The following is a 17756-nucleotide window of genomic DNA, read 5'->3' as shown; positions in this document are numbered from 1 at the left end:
ATTTTAGTGTATTTGAAGAGTTTACTCTGAAAGAAAAACTGAGAATTTTATATTATTGACAGAAACAAAAGGGAAATGTTAAGAGTTGCATAATAACTATAGCCAAAAGCCAAGTTTCAACTGTGCAGATTTCATTATTCTGAGCTCTTAATCACCAGTCCTAGGCAGGCAGGAGCTGCTTTATGCATACTATAAACATCTCAGCTGGAATGGAGAATGGGCCCAGACCTGGGAGAGAGTCAGGCAGGGCTGGGTTGGGCTTCCCTAAATCAAAACTTCACAGAAATACAGCTCTAGGTTAAAATTGCCTTTCATCATTCAAATCAACACTATATTTTTCAGTTGAATGTTTTGATTAAAACAGAAAACAGAGGAGGTTAAATATCAGAAAGGATACTACGTAGAAGTCCAGGAATGCAAATAATACGGAGGCGCTTTTTTTAAACATTCACTCATCATCCTGCCAGAGCCCTGTGTTAATGGAGACCTACACAAGATCATGCTCTCTCTAGTGTTTTTCTAAACTTAGTGTCAGAGGGGGAAGTCAGCCAGGATTAGATAAAAACTTTCTATCTATCCATTGCGACTTAACAAATGTTGTCCCAATTAAAAAATAAAGAACAGCCATAGCTTGTGTGGCTCAGTGGACTGAGCATGGGCTGTGAACCAAAGGGTCACCAGTTTGATTCCCAGTCAGGACACATGCCTGGGTTGCAGGCCAGGTCCCCAGTATGGGGGCGTGAGAGGCAACCACACATTGATGTTTCTCTTTCTCCTTCTCTTCCCCTCTCTCTAATAATGAATAAATAAAATCTTTAAAAAAATAAAGAACAGATAAAAATTTAGCTTAAAAATGCATAAAAATTCCAGGATAGGTTTCAAAATCACCACAAGTAAACTGCGTGGTATGCTCTAAGCACACCGGCTGTCTACTTTCGTCTACAAATATGCCCTGTAACCTCTCCTTCGATGACTCTACTTTTGCCGTTACTTCTGCTCAAATGCCCTTTCTCTTGACCCTGATCCTGGAATTGTCCTCCACCTTTAGGACTCAGGCAGTATTAATTAGTTAAAGAAATATAGACTGAGCACTTAGTGGGTGCGAGGCCTACAGGTATACAGTAGTGAATAAGTCAGGTATAGGTCTTGCTCTCAGGGGCCTCATAGTCAGGTGGGGAGAGACAACTGAACTGATAGATGCAAACATACATTTGTTAAGTTTCTTGAAGAAAAAAACAAATGGATGTTATGGGGGAAATAATGGGTAGGGGCTTGCAGGGAAGCCCCAATTTCCTGCTGTTGGAAGAATGAGAAGGGTCTGGTCACAAGATGGGAAAAGAAGCAGGCCCAGAAAAGTGGGACTGAGGGGAACTGGTGAAACAGAAGGCTAGAAGGGCGGGTGGAGCCTGATCATACACTGACGTTTAGGCCACAGTCAGGAGTTGGATTTTATTCTAAACGAAAAGAAATGGATTTATTCTCACATCAGTGAGAAGCCACCGAATTGCTGTAGGCAGAGGAGTAACAGGTTCTGATTTGCTTTTGAGAAGTATCACGGATATCCTGAGACTGCTGTGTGGAGAGCATGCTGCGGGGCCTGTGAGCGAAGGCAGAAGGACCAGGTAGGAAGCTCTGATGCACTTAGTGCACTTAAAACATGCTTCCTTTATACTGTACTTATGACATTATGTGATATTAATAATTGTTCCATTTGTAATATTAATAATTGTTCTTATATGTATTTCCCTTTCATGCCACCAGGATTGTACATTTTTGACAACAGAAACTGTTAGTCATGGTTAAATCCTCAAATGTTTTCGCAGTGCCTAGGCCATATGTGGCTTTCAGTAAACATTATTTCAATAGAATATAAAAATACAGCCACTCCACCCTCCTTAGGAAAACTTCCACCTGGGGCTGGCAGAGAACTTGCATTCGGCTGTCTCTGATGAGTGATCATTAAGCCTGTGGCCTCGAAAACAGTAGCATGTGGCTAAGCCTGCAGTGGGCGAGAGGAACACCTTGAGGGACATCTGTGTGACTCATCATGAGAGTGGTGTTTGACAGATGGCATCGCACCAGCCATAGCTCCTCATCAGGAAAAGCATCAGTAACCATGGGAACCACCAGGGAGTGAGGACCAGGCCCCTTCACTAAACAGAATGATGGGGCAGGGGAGAGACTCAGTATAGTCTGGCAGGAGTGGTTTAGGGCCAGATATGATTTAGAAGAAAAAAAGGAAATGTCACTTACAGCACTTTGGTACCTAGAATCAATTTATGAATCTTAACAGCATTTACATATAAAGGCCTTACAAAATTCTCTTCCACTTTTAGACTTTAACATTCTAATTGAAAAAATTCCTGGTGCTTTTCAGTGAGCCACTATTTGGCTAAAGGAAAAGAAAAAAAGGCAGGCACATGTATCCACCACATATAAAGAACAATTTATAATTGAAAGGAAAGTGAGTCTTGTATGAGGGAGTTCAATCTATGCCTGAAAGAGCCACATCACAATAAGCAATCATCTGGACTTCAAGGTTCTGGATCCCCCTCCACCCATGTCTCACTAAAATTAACCTCAGAGAGCAGACTTCATGATGGTACCAGAAGTTAAGGATAAGGAGTAACCAGAAATTTGAAGGATTTCTGCCAAATTCATTTCTATGGAGCCAAGTGAGAAGGTCACTGGAGACCAGCAGACAGCCCATTTCCACAGGGAGCAGGGTTTGCTCTGCAAGCAGGATGCTCTTCAGTATAGATGCCTGTAATATGCAATAATGATAGCTGCCTGACATGGGACAAGGGTGGAAAGAGTAGGTTGTGGAGCCATTGGAAAGCCATTAGGAAACCAGCATGCTGCCAGGGGCAAGGAGCAGCCCCAGTGATTGTCCCTCGCTTAGAATGGACCAGACAGACAGCATGGAGCATGGGAAAGACTCTGTTTTTGCTTCTCCCAGCCTGTTCAACCCTGCCATTTCAGCTTTGAAATTGCAATGGGAGTGACTGATCTTGTGATATTAATGTGAGAGGGAGTGGGGCGAGGGCGTGCAACCTCTAAAACTGAACACTGGTACATCTTCAGTGATGAAATTACTCATCACTGCCCTTATCTCACCTTCAAAAGTTACCTCAAACTGTACCACACTGAACAGCTTTGCTTGTGCACTCTGTGGAATTGGGCTGGTTCCTGGGTCACTATGGAGCCCTACCTTGGCCTCTGACAGAACCTCAGGTTATCCAAGCACTTGGAATATACTTTGATCTTTGGTCAGCATGAATCCTTTTTTTAAAAAAATATAAATTGAATAAATAGAGACCATTCCACATATGATCTATTAAAAACCCTGACACAGAGAAAAGGACAAGCAATTAGATAAAGATACAGAGGAAATGTCTATTGAAGTAGATATGCTATAAGAAACAGCAGAAGGAAAATTTAAAAAATAATCTGATCCATGTACCTGATCATGCAAAATAAGATAATGCAAGTATATAAACTAATAACAGATGAGGCTATAAGTAGGCAAACTACTTAATCTCTCTAAGCCTCTATTTCCTTATTTTTAAACTGGGGATAATTACCTCTCACAATGGGTTGTTGTGAAGATTAAAGTAGATAATGCTTGTAAAGTATTTTAATCATCATGCCTGCCATTAAGAAAAGGCTCAATTTGTCTTATCTATTAAGATTGTCATGATTTAATATTATGTTTACATTGTGCTTGCAATCACACAGAGAAATGCTAATGTTATGCTATGAGAAGGAAAGTGCAGGGTAGTAATCTGAAATATAATTGATGGAAACTACATAAAATAAACAAATATGTGTAACTCAGATAAAATTGGGACCTCTTCCTCAGTCTTTCAGTTGAAGTACCACCTTAGCACAGTGACATATCTGAAATGGGGTTTATATAATACATCAGGCATGTCACAGCAAAACTCCTAAAAAAGAGTTCCACGTCTCACAGCAACTGCTCAAACCTGTCTCTCTGCCTCCCAGGAAGAACCCAGATCTCTTCCTTTCAGGGGCTTCTTCTTCCCTACTACAGGGCCAGCCATTGCTCTTTCCTATCTTAATTGCGTTTCTATCCTTTATTCCCCTCTGCCAACTAAATGGATCTTCCTTGGGACCCACCCTTTTCTGGGGGGAGGGGAAATGGGTGAGCATTAATATGTGAATACTTATAATTTAATAATTGGCATCTCTGTCCTCTAAAGAGAAGCAACACCAACCTCTTCCTCCTGCAAGAACAAACAATACCTGGAGAAAAAAATGGAAGGGAGACACTAAACAGATGAGTGTGACTGTTGCCGAATAACGGGACTCTAATTTGTTGCAGTTTTTCTGCTTTCTTTTGGTTTCTAATTTTTTTTTTGCAGTGAAAATATATTACCTTTCTTTGGCAAACTGAGATAAAATTCACATGCCATACAACTCACCCTTTTAAAGTGTACAATTCAGGATGTTTTATTGTATTCACGAAATTGTAAAACCATTCTCACTATCTAATTCTAGAACATTTTCATCATCTCAAAAGGAAACCCTATGCTCACTAGTGGTCATTCCCATTCCCCCTCTTCTCAGCTCTGGAAGTCACTCGTTTATTTTCTGTCTCTATGAATTTGCTTATTCTAGACATTTCTTATAAACAGAATCATATAATATGTGGCCTTTGGTGTCTGTCTTCTACTTAGCATGTTTTCAAGTTCATCTATGTTGCAGCATGTATTAGTACTTCATTACTTTTTACAGCTGAATAACATTTTTACATGTATTACTTCTATAATGGGAAAATATTTTAGCTTTTACAAAAGTAATGAGCATGTAAATATAACCATGGATTGTTAATTCTACTAATGGTACTCTGATACATTTTGGTAATAAGACATGATTTTTGATGATGTGTAAGTTATTTTTCAAAACCATATATTTATAAAGCATAGTGAGCTTGTAAAACCTGTTTTTTTCCTGACTCAGACTCTTAAGTAAAGATATCTTGCTGAGTATCAAACAAAAATCGAATGATATAGAGACAGGTGTGGACACCCAGGACACATATGAACAATTCTATCTCAAAAAGATGAAAAATTCTTGGCTCTTAAAGTTTGAGTGTTCAAAGACAATACTTTTAGTACTGAAATGAGTAATTTTAAGAATGCTGTTTGGAAACATAGCACATGAACTATTCTGTGAAAATCAAGTAAGATATTTTAAGCTTGGATCAATGTAGTTTAATTCAATTTTACACTCATTAAGAAAAAAGAAATCCCTAACTTGTTTGTATACACACTGTATGTATATAGTATTTGTGTACCTGCAAATCAAAAACACATATTGATATACACTCAGTGCACAAATTTATATTATAGTCTTTACTTGTAAAGGCAGATTCTACATATCTTCAGTTATAAGGAAGATAGCTCCAGCAAAGCTGACTGTAGCTAGCTCATATAAAGTAAGGGTTCAGTGAAAAATCAAATTCTATAAATGAATGGCTTACACTGAACATAAAATATAAAGCATTTCAAAAGCACTGAGAGTGCAGTGGGGTAGTGAAGAGAAGTGGAATGCTTGTGGTGTTCTTGATCTAGGTGGTGGTTACATGGGTAGTTTTGCTTGCAAAAATTCATCAAACTGTCCATTTATGATCTTTATATATTTTGTTATGTATGTTATACTTCAATAATTTTTTTAAAGTTAAAATGGCAACAAAAGACCCTGCACACTGGATTTGGAGGGCTTGTAGTCCTCATGTGGGTGAACCTTTGCTAAGGACTGAATCAGGAAGCTTTGTCAAGAATTAATAATTAAAATATTGGTCAAGCCTTTAAACAGTCAAAATTGTGTTTGTTTGAGAAAGTTAAAATCAAATCTGTAGATGAGACGTGCTTAAAAATCCATCCTTATGAAGAAAAGTCTCTATCGGGTTCTGTGGCAACTTTTTCATTGGAAGCATTCTCTGAAGATGTCACTGGGCCAGCTTTTGTACTACCAGAGAGACCACTTGCTGTGAAACCTTCAGATATGATGACAATCACACAATTGTATTTAATCATTTATGAGACTATAATATGACAGTTAGGATTAGGTTATGTTCTGATTGAAGTTAATGAAGAAAACTGTTTTGTTCCCTCTAGAATTTCCTAGCAAAGTTAGTGCATAAATGCAAAAGTGCTGGTGAACAAAAACCAGACTGCTTAAAATCTCATATTTTATTCAAGATTACTGGCTGACATCAATATATAGATTCTCGCCAGTGTTTTCAGGACATGTTCCTATATCTTTCAACTCTTGGTGGAAGTTATTACATGAAAGATTGTACATTTTTAAAAAGCAAGATGGGGCACTATTTATGGGACTGGAAGATGCTACCATTATTCAGGAGTGTAACTGGCACTCAGAAGACTTTAAAATGTCCATAACTTTCACCAGTCATAAGACTTCATTCCTGGGGAAATAATTAGGATATACAAAAAGATTCCATTAAATGGATGTCCATCATATCACTGTTTGTGGAAATAAAATGCTGGAAACAATTTCAGAAATACAACTACAGGGCATTGGTTAAAACAACAACAATAAATGTCCATAAAATAAGAGAGTATATAGTCACCCAAAATGTCTTATAGGAGTACATTTATTGTTACAGTTATATATTCATGGGAAATCTTTAAAGAAAAGAGAGTATAAAAATATTACAGAATAACATCATTCCTTAAATATTATGGGCCTAAGTATACACAGAAACATTTGGTATAGAGATACATTAAAATATGAAAGCCAACTACTCTTAAAATGGATTTTATGTTTTTTCTTATCTACTCTTATAATTGATTTTATTTTTTTATTTATATATCCCATCTTTTCTATAGTGGACATGTGTTCTTTTATAACAATGAGTTTTACAAAAAAGTGAGGGTGAGAAAGTAGGAAAACCCAAGATTAGAATATTCTTCTTTTATTATATGGAGTAATGTCTACTCTTGACCTTCTCTCTGCATACCTTGAGAGCTTTATGTGAAGTGCCTTTCATATCGTAGGAAATAGTCCTGCTGTTCCTGGAAACTCTCCATTCTGAGCAGATATCCCACTCATCATCAATATCATTTTGGAGCTCAGGGTCATTCAGCTCCCTTGAGTTATACCAAAGAAGAATCTATCATCTCAATAAGCCCAAACAAGAAAACTACAAAGCCATTCCACCCAGAACAATGCTGCAAGAACAGTGGCAGAACACCAGGGCAGGAACAATACAACGCGATAATCTCCTTCTCTAATCTTTTCAGAGCAAGTCATCAGACTTTGAGAGATTTCAATTCTGTTTCAGAAAAGAGTCCCTGGTCTACTTCAAATAAACAGATTTAAAAAATATATTAGAATCTAAAATATTCTAGGGGTTCATTGTTAATTTTTGTTTAATACACACAAAGGGAAACAATTTCCCTTCCTTGAAGCCTCTTTCTAGGAGCTTGAATGATCTGCTGCCAAATTTAGCCTTGGCTACATCTCCATCATGTCTATTATTTCTCCACACTATTGATATAAGGCCAACTCTCATTCCCACTTAGAGCACATGAGAGCAGATGTCTCGATGAAAGGGGGAGTGAGTGAACCTATATGAAAAGAGCCAGGAGAACATTCTGTACTGAAAGGAAGCACAGCTTCATGGCGTACGGTACTAAAAGCTCACTGTCACATGAAAGAATCAGTGGCCTTGGTCATACTGTATGAGAAGTAAATGAGGGGAGAAGGAGTGGAGAGAAGGCAATCCAAGACTGAAGTCTATTTACAGAACAAAATATTACACAGCACTAAAAATGCATGAACTACTGCTACATAACACAAACACAACATTGAGGGGAAAAGCCTGACGCAAAAGAGATTTTGTTTCTATAAAAGCTCTAAATCAGGCAAAACTAACTGATGGCCTTAGAAATCAAGATAGTGGTTACCCAGTTGGGCAGCAACGGAACAGGGGTTTCAGAAGGCCTTCTGGGTGGTGATGTTCTGTTTCTGTACGTAGGTGCTGGTTATGTGGGTATGTGCAGATTGTGACGATTCTCTAAGTAATATACTTATGATTTGTGTATTTTTCTTTAAATAAGATACACACCGATGAAATATTTTATATTCTTATTCCCGGGCCCTAATGCAGACCAACACTGTGGGTTACATATTTCCTGGGGTTTTCTGAAGTGCAGCAAAGGCTGAGAGCCACTGGAACAGATAATCTACACCTAGCGTGTGCTGGAGCCAGTCCCTATTTGCCCATGAGAGCTGGTTGTGAAGATTTTAGGATTTTTGCAAGCCTGTTAAAATAGGGTCAGTATTAAAAAATTAAAGTTTTGATTAAATAAATGATACTAAAAGAGAGGTCCTAAATACTCAAAACTCATCATTTTCTATTTATTTTACTACATTTTACTGTTATCTGTATTTTTGAAGTTATTTATGACAATTTTATCGGCATGGTAAAAATACTGTATAGTGGTGTGTTACTGCCCCATTGCTTCACCACTCTAGGCTCTGTCTTAATGATAGCTTGAAACTGGCTTTGGGGGAGTATTTACACCACAGAAGTTAGCAACCTCTGCACAAAAGCTTTAATGATCTGGTGATTGTCTTAAGAAAATGATTAAAAAACTGCTAATAATGTAAATTAAACTTAAAAGTATATGTGATACACAGCTGGTACACCGTGAATAGCACATTTAAGGAAATATCCTTACAGTATTCAAAAACCATCCTCTGTTTCAGTAAAGAAGTCATTCGTATTTTTAATCGATGTGCAGTTTTGACATGTGACTTTGTTTTTTCCCCTTTGTCTTACTAACATAAAGAAAACTATCAGCCAGAGTTTATATGTGAGTTACACCTCTTTATCAATTGTATCATAGGTAGGCTTTGGATAAAAGACTTCTGCAAAAAACCAACAACATTCTGTGAAACCCAATGGACTATATGGAATTTACAATAAAGAGTATTGTATATTTTGTTACTGTTTGTAAATTATATGCTATACACATTCTTTATGTCAGTAAAATTTATGATCAACTTACATAAGCACATAAGTGCATTTTTTTTTCCAGAGAGCTGGTTGATTTACCAGCACACCTCTGTGTACATTCTTCCCATATTTAAGATTCCATGACTCTCTATTATGATTTAAGAAACAAGCAAACAAAATAAGGCGGGAGTGTAATTTTAAGGCATGAGTTTTAGCATAAGGTATAGTAACGACTGTACTTTAGAACCTCACTACTCAAAATGTGGTTCTCAGACCAGCAGCACTGGCGTCCATGGGAAGCTTGTGAGAAACACATAATCTCAGGTGTTACCCCAGAACTCCTGAATCAGAATCTGCATTTTATCAAAAGGCCCAGGTGATTTGTATGCACACTAAAGTTTGAGAAGCACTACTTTAAAAATAAAGTCCTTGGGCCCTGGCTGGTGTGGCTCAGTGGATTGAATCCTGGCCTGTGAACCAAAGGGTCTCCAGTTAGATTCCTAGTCAGGGCACATGCCTGGGTTGTGGGCCAGGTCCCCAGTAGAAGACGCACGAAAGGCAACCACACATTGTGTTTCTCTCCCTCCCTCCCTTCCCTTCTGTCTAAAATAAATAAATAAATAAAAATTCTTTTAAAAAACCCTTCATGGTATGAGCTGAAACTTACATATAACAAATTTGAGATTAGTAATAAGGTTAGGGACAATCTAGCAATTAGTGATCTTTAAGGATCTAAAACCAGTTTAGCCACTTCACAACACTTGGGGAAAACACATAATTGCTACCCCTAAACCTGCGGAAAAGGACCTACATCTTGCAACATACATTTGTCAAATAAATATTGAAAGGGTAACTGTACCACTAGGTAACTAAAGGCTATTCTAGGTCACTCAGATTATTAATTTAAAGAGTTAAAAAAAGTAGAAGAAAGAAAAAAATCACAACAGTAGCTTTCCTCTCTGTTCGTGATGAATAGGACATGTTGCCAAAGACTTGGCTTGGAAAAGTCAAATCAGGGCATCAAGTACCACATGGCAGAGTGTGGCAGCTGGAGAGAAGAGTGTGATGAGACACTTACCAGAGATGTGATTTAGGCCAGGGCAGTTATCAAGTGCTAAGGGAGAAGGGGGAAATTGTAGTGCTTATGCTTTTCCTATCAATATCTCAGTCAGCAACACAGGACAAAAAGTAAAGCCAGGGCCAGCACACAGAAAATACTCGATGATAGAGTTAATTGAAATGATGGGAGGAAAGTGTCACATATTTTGAAAATGAAAGCAAAAATGTTCTACTGACAATACTATTCTCTGGGAATAATTTCTTAGTTATTTGGTTGAAAATATTATAGCTGCTTTGAGATGCAAAGGTCTGTGTGGAAAACACATTAGATACTTAAATAGTGTCTGGAAGGAAATGAGAGCCACAAATCTCCAAGAAGAGCTTGGTATTAGTTGCGGCAGAAACTGGAACAGTGAAATAATTCAAGTAAACTTTGGCAATCCTGTTTGAAGGAAACAAATCAAAATGTGATTGGGCCACTAGTACCAGAAAGAACATCATGCCTGTTTTTACCCAAGGAAAAAAGCTACTAAAACCACCCATTGTGATATCAAATTTCAAATGACTTCAGTATATTTAGGGGTAAAAAGGTAGAACTGCTCTAATGTGTTACAACATTTTCCCCTGAAATAATCTAGGATGACTAAGAAGAGAACTAACCCTTATTGAATTCCTACCATGTGTTCCACATGTGTGATTTCATAACATCCTCGTAATCCTCTGGGTGAGGTGATACTGTCCCTATTTTATAGATCAGAAATATGAGGTTCCAAGAAAGTACTTCAGCCATGTCACATAGTTAGTAAAAATCTGGAGCTCCACAGACACAATTAAAGAGTTCCTTACTTGAATAAAACAAATTGCTCAACAAAGCTTGGCAGGGATCAGAGTATGGGGCTGCTGTGTCTTGAATAAGAGGAAAGGATTGTTCTATATCAGTGCCAGTGAAGATAAGTGAGGGTTCTCTTAGTACCCAACATATCTTTACATTGCCAGATCCTCTTATCACCCATTTCTGGATGTATCTTAGGTTTCAGATGTATTGCATAGTTGATGGTTGTAATTTTGGCTAAGTCGAAGGGTTTAGATGACTTGGCATTTTTCTGCCAGTGTTATGTAATAGAATTGAGCCCTGGGCTGGGACTTGGAAGCCTGGGTTCCACTCCAGATGTGTCATTTATTAACTATAAGAGTGGGTAAGTTCTAACAGTTCTCTAGGTGGCAGTTATTTTTCACATAAACAAGGTTGGACTGAGTACCTTAAGAACTTTTTTGGATCTATGATTCAACCTCCCACATGACTCAAGTGTTTAAGATAGAGACTTCTACCAAAATGTATTAGAAATGACCCGAAGAGTTAACAAATTTATTGAGGCAAGCCTGCTATATGGTTCAAGTTACACTAGACTTTTTAAAAAAACATAAAAATAATTATGTAACTCCTATACTCTACCATCTTCAGGAATAACCTGGAATAAAATGGTTTAAAGTGTTGTTTTTATTTCTAGGCATTCCTTTAAAATGAATATATAGACAAGTTCTTAGATCTGGGTGAAAACCCAAGTTCTACCTCCTATTAGCTCTTTGACTTAACATATCTGAATTCCCCATTTTGCTTCTGTAAAATTGAAATTGATAATGAACATCAGCTGTCATGTAGTAAAAGTGTCTGGCTTCTAGTAGGAGCACAAGTGTTGTTTTTGATTTTCCAGTGGTAGTTAGGAACTGGAACTATGGTTGGGTATCAGTTCAAGGGAAATTTCTCCAGAGGGGTGGAACCTGAGACGGTAACCTCATTAGAACTGAGAACTTGTCAAGAACGGTGTCTGTGCAATACGTAAATTCAGATGCAGAAGGGAAAAATGTAATTGCTTCTTCTGGACATATTGGCATCTCTCTCTTTCTTTTTAAAAACTTTCTAATTCATCCCTTAGTGGGTAAAACCTTACCAAAGTATTTGAAGACCAGAGTTTCCCTGGACATTTGGAGAGTGGCTGTCATACCCACATTTCACTGCAGTATCTTACTTGCCCATTGCCCAATTTCTCCCCTATGTGCACAGGAACAAAAGCTTCTAGGAAAAGGAGGAGGTGACTCACTTTGCTTATATAATAAAAAACCAAACAAGTCTGATGATGACATATAAATAATAATCCACACACATGCCACCCATTTGAGTGACTGCCTCATGCCCTCCTCTTTCCCTTTCACCGTTCCTCCACAGTACTCACACACTCTGCCACTTCCTGTCCCTTTCTACACTACTTTCTGTGACTTATTTTTCCTTCTTTCTCCAAGTTTCCTTTTGATGTGTGAGGTTGGTCAAAGCTTGGGTGGAGAAAAAGAGATGAATGTAAGAACCAGATTCAGATCACCTGAATTCTTTGAACCAGTCCTATTACATGAAGCCCAAGTAATACTAATGAGATTGAACTGCCTATTTTTTTAAATGAAGATGAACAGGAAGATTTAAAAAAAATTCTTCTGTTTTCTACAGGTAAATTTCCTGAGCAAAAACATAGTACAATTTTAGTATTTCCAGTCATGTTTTGAGATGAGTCAAGCATATAAACTAAAACTTTCTGAAGTTAAAAAAAAAAAGAACATTGATTGCTAATTAAGTAGCATTAAAGATATCATACGAATTCTAAGATCCCTTTTGGTGCTAACACTATATGATTCAGAGTATAATTTTACTCTTTAAGTCATTATAGGTTTATAGTGGTTATACTGATATATTTATGATCAACGATCAGTAGATGCTGAGGTACCAACCTGTGATAGGATCTTCCCAGTATAATAGTGCTGTTTTGTAATAATACACTATATAACAACTCTTCAATATAATAATGCTCTTTTGTAATAATACATTCTATAACAACGTCATATTATAGTGCTATTTTGTAATGATAAACTACGTGACAACTTTTACAGGACAAAGGTGTTATAGGATAGCTTATAACCACCCCTTAAATGCTTAAAAGTATATCTTAACTAATTAAGCTTTAGGGCTATTAGCTTGAGTTGACAGTATTAGTACATTAAAAAAATAATATATTAAGGTTTTCTTTAGTATTTTTTTCCAATTTCTTTTTTATTAGTCCTTCATATAATACTCCCTAAGAAAGATAAACAAGTGTTACAAATTATTCTATAAAAAGTAGGGGAAAGGAAGAAGAGAAGACTACCAACCTAGGCAAAAACCGAAAATGTGTTATTTAATTTTTAAATATTGACTATTTTCAGGACTTTGGTTGGGATTTATCTATTATGTATCCAAATCTATTACATGGCACATTTCAGACAAATTGAGGTTCCAAAAAGAACACAGTAATTTTAAGCAACATGCCAAACTGTAATGCTTTCTCAAAGGTGCTATGCATATTCAAACAACTCACAATTTTGTTGCAATGCTTTTGAAGCAATAACACATTTGAGTCTGAGATGCTGTACTGTAATTTAGTGGTTCTAGATGACTGCAAAATCTCTCTGTTTGGTTGAAATTCTACATTCTGTCTTTCCTTAAACTCTCACCCATTTATCGTCTATCCAGACAAAATATGTCCTGGAATATTTTTTCCAATGACAAAGTAATTCCACAGAGTGGAGAATGCTGAACTTCTCATAAATGTACCAATGACTTCCCATTCAGCCTTTTGGAATATATAATCTTGATTTATTCTCTAATTTGTTCATACATGAACGTTTCCAATCTTGTCTTTTAAATGTATTTGTACATTCCTTAAGACCAAAGCTTCCGTGACAAAAACACTCTTCAATCTTTGACAGTCCCAAGCCAGTAAGTAGACATGAATACCTATTATTTCACTGGTTTTACTTTAGAAAATGACATTTTGTGTGTGTGTGTGTGTGTGTGTGTGTGTGTGTGTGTAAGACAGTATGATAAAAACTCTTAACTACTAAGATACATTAGGTAAGTCATTTAACCTTTCTTGGCCCTAGTTTCCCTATTGGAGAAGAACTTTTCAACCAAAGAGTTTCGGTTTTAGAGTACGATAAAACTTTTTAAAAAATTCTATTTCTTCCACTTTCTAGAACTAGGAATTGAACATATTTTCTAACGTCTTTGAACTTCCAGTTTGTCATGTGTTGTTTGGGAATCTAGATAATAATCTCACATCAAAGGGATTTTTTTAAGATGTAGAATGAGGACGTAAATGTAAAGAATGCAACTCATTACCTGAACTTTGGTTCATACTCAAAAATGCCAACTATTATCATATCAAGTTTCTTCTAGCTCTGGAGTGTTAAGTAAAACCTCAGTTATCAAGCACCCAGATCTCCAGTCTTCTAAGCAATTCAGCTCCCTCTCCCCCCAAAAATAGTCTTCTAAAGAACAAACTGATTTAAGGTCCATTTTAGTACCATTTTAGTACCATTTTACTCACAGAGTAAAGAGAATAATTCAATAATCATTCAACTTATGATGCTCATAAATTATTCTATTAAAATATGACAAAGACAAATTGTTGTAAGACAAGTTGACTAAGAAACCTGTTCAAAAATGCATGCTCAGAATTAGTAACAAGACTTAACCTGTGGTCACGGATTTGCACAAAGACACTAACCTGGCTTGCTGGAAGGGAACAACAAAACACTCTGCTCACAGCTGGACTTACCTGCATAAGAGAGAGAAATACTTTATAAGTCTTACTGCTTGCCAGGAATGCATGGGGCGCTACTAAAATTTTCAACATAAATTGTTTTCATCCCCTCCCCCAAAGGGGTAGAATCTGCTTTACTTTTGTTAGGTGCCAATGTATAAGTAGCATTTCTTTGGGTCAAATACATCCTGAAATAGCTAGGTTAACATTTTGTAGCATTTGTGAAAATTTATTTCTGAGCATTTAGGGGTGTTACAAAAAAAGCATTTGGCCACAAATCCAACGATAGGAACGAGGAAAATCTCATAGGCATTTTATAATATAGAAGTCATAGAAGCAGACATACTATTCCTCCAAAATAACATTTTTAGGCAATATTATCATAAGCTAAAGTCCAAATGATTCTGTTTCTCTTCTATTAAATTATACTTGAATAGTCAATAAGTAGTGTAACTGAGCAATGACATTGAGCTCCTAGTGTTTCTGTTGCTACCCCTTTGCCACACACAGCCTTTTGTACTTCACTTTTACACTACCTTCCAAACTTTGGAAAGTAATGATCAATGGGCAAGTTTAGAATACTGACCATGATGTTATTGCTTCGTCATTATTTCAGTCTTCCAGACTGGTATTAACTGATTAAACCCCCTTCCCACTAAAATGTCCAAGAATGAGCCAGGAACCTTAGAGGAAACTTTGTTTAATTGAAAAGTTTACTGCCCACTCCACCTGCAGAGTAGGATGCAAACGTTATTTACATGGACAAGAAGTTGTGTTTATTTTCTAGCAAACAGGGACTCTCTTAGGCATCTATGAAGTTATTGGAAATGAAATATAACTCCAAATTTTTAAAGAGTGTTTGTAAACAAACTTAGTGTACATTTGGAAAAGCTCAGAGCTTGCCTGAGAACAAACAGACTATTGGCTATGTATATCTGTGGATAGAGAGGGTATACAAGGGTGAAAACTACTGATAATAGTATCTTTGCAGTGTAGAGAGGATACATAGTTCAGTATAGAATATGCAGCACAGCCTAGTTGGGGGTGGGAGAGCCCCAAACTAGAGAAACCTCAAGTTGAGCATCTGGCTGGGGTCCAACAGCTGAATGAACAGCGCAGGTTGGGGGAAGTTCAAAGTCAAGCAGACTCTTTTGGTCTTCCTAGATCTTCCTAGGGAGCTCTGGGTGCCTTTGTGTATATATCAACCTTCATGCATTTTTCCCCCCAGCAAATGTGTACAGTCAGCTCGAAAGGCACAGCTTGTGTGCTGACGTGCAAAGCCAAGTCAAAACCCTGTGCTTGGCGCTCGCTTCTAACTTTCTGGCTTGTCCAAGTCTAAATATTGACATTGCTCCTCAGTTGAGATGTTTGATACTGCTGAGGATAGAAACGGCGCAGCAAACAGTAGGATCTAATGATATATTTTTACACAGTTGTGCCTTCCTCTCACTTCTTTTTTTGGAGAGGAGGTTGGATTCCCTTGTCTGCACACCCCCCACCCCCATTGTTCCCCCAAAAGCTGAGCACGCAGAGGCAAGGTAAGAGGTTTTGCAAGCCCCTCATGGCAGCTCCTACTGTTGTCACAGCAACTCACAACAGACTCCACAGACACGGGGCCCGGGGATGGGAGCTCCAAACTGTGGGTTGGCCGGTCAACTCGTAGAGGCTGCGAGCTTATCCCCTCTTTCGGGACCTCCGGCTCCCTGCCACTATCCTTCCAGAGAAAAGAGCCCTCTCGTCGGCGCCGCACCACCCCCTCCCTGGCACAGCCAGCCTGCTAGGGATGCCTGTTGTTCATTTCCTCAGCTCCGAGTTAGGGGTGCGGCTGTGCGGGCGCTCCTAGAAATCTCTCTTCTGTTTGCCTCTGGTGTGAGGGTTCCCGGCCTGTCTGAGAGGCGAGGGCGGCTCCTAAGGAAGCTCGGTCCCACAACTCTCTCTCGGGACGCTGCTTACCGCGTGGCGCGGCCAGGGGCCCCCACATGCCCCCCGCTGAGGCCGGGACGGTGGGGGCTCCTCCGCAGTGGCTGCTCCGAGAAGTTTCAAACCATAGCGCACTCACGACACAGAACCTACCCTGAAGCCGAGCGAGACGCGAGCTCTCTCCGCCTTCAAGGGCTGGGGGGAGGGTAGGGGGGCCCCCCGCCACTCAGCAGCAGCCACGACTGCGCGCGGTCGCGGGTGTGCGGGGCCCCGGCGCGCGGCGTGCCGCCCGCCGCCCAACTTTGCACAAAGGCAGCATGGCACTGCCTCGCCTGCCTCGCCTGGCTGGCTCGCCCAGCGCCGCGCCCGCTCTTCTCTGTCCGGGGACGGAGGGGTTCGCCTCTTTCCACCCCCCAGCCCTCCTCTTCTCCTCCTGCCCACACCCCACTCCCAGGCGGGCCAGCTCCGCGGAATAGAGCTCCCGGCTCCGAGCTCAGCCGCGGTGGCGGCAGCCGCTCGCACTGTGACGTTAGCAACCTTCACAGCTATTTATATCCACACGATTGGATTTCATTCATGAAACCAGGGCCTGGTGTGTCTGTGCGCTGGGGCGCTGGTGGCAAAGGTGCCTCAGCTTTACGCAGACGGGGCCCGGGCTCAGGGGCGGATTGCCCCGCACAAACATGCGCAGAGCATGGAAGACCCCGGCCCTTTTCCCAAGCCTCTGGGAGGGGCAGGTCACTGCGGATTGTGTCTCCGTTCCCATCCCAACATCCCACCCATTCCCATACAACTGCTGGCCCTTTGTCCCAGGTTCTGGAAAAGTAAGTTGGGCCACTAACCGGCTGGGCAGCATGGATTTCTTTCCCCTAGCAGCTGACCGGCAGCGGACTCCGAGGGAGGACATTGGCTTTTGTTTCAAAACGAGCCCAGCTGCTGACTAAGGGCTGCGTTAGCCCAGCCTCCTCCTCCCCTGGGCGGCTGCACGTGCTGGCGGGCTCCCCCCCTCTAGGTTACCTTCCTCGGTGACTTGGCTCTTGGGATCCCGGAGAGGGCTTAAGGACGCACCAGCTGCCCCCGACCGATTTACAACCTCCAACAGATGGCTTAGTGAGGAAGTGAAATTGACCTGTCTGCTC

The 17756-nt window shown here is 39.5% G+C and overlaps 1 protein-coding gene across 5 annotated transcripts in view; it reads right to left on the bottom strand.

The window, feature by feature from the left end:
* The window catches only part of RHOBTB1 (Rho related BTB domain containing 1), a 61894-nt gene extending 44348 nt beyond the window's left edge, over nucleotides 1-17546 (bottom strand). The window contains exons 1-2 of one of the 5 annotated variants that reach the window (XM_045842204.1): nucleotides 17460-17546; nucleotides 14662-14712 (exon numbers count right to left, since the gene is read on the bottom strand). The gene's annotated coding sequence lies outside the window, so the exon portion shown is untranslated. Of the gene's footprint in view, nucleotides 1-14661; nucleotides 14713-16291; nucleotides 16311-16650; nucleotides 16678-16770; nucleotides 17127-17459 lie in introns of those variants that run through there. The other 4 variants (XM_045842202.1, XM_045842206.1, XM_045842207.1 and 1 more) reach the window with 4 other exon arrangements.
* Between the last annotated feature and the right edge of the window lie 210 nt (nucleotides 17547-17756).

This window comes from Phyllostomus hastatus, unplaced genomic scaffold (genome assembly GCF_019186645.2).
Source record: "Phyllostomus hastatus isolate PE091 unplaced genomic scaffold, TTU_PhHast_1.1 phas_contig_38, whole genome shotgun sequence".
In the NCBI taxonomy this organism is placed as follows: Eukaryota; Metazoa; Chordata; class Mammalia; order Chiroptera; family Phyllostomidae; genus Phyllostomus; species Phyllostomus hastatus.
Note: the sequence above shows the minus strand (reverse complement) of the source record. Positions and strands in the feature narration are given on the sequence as shown.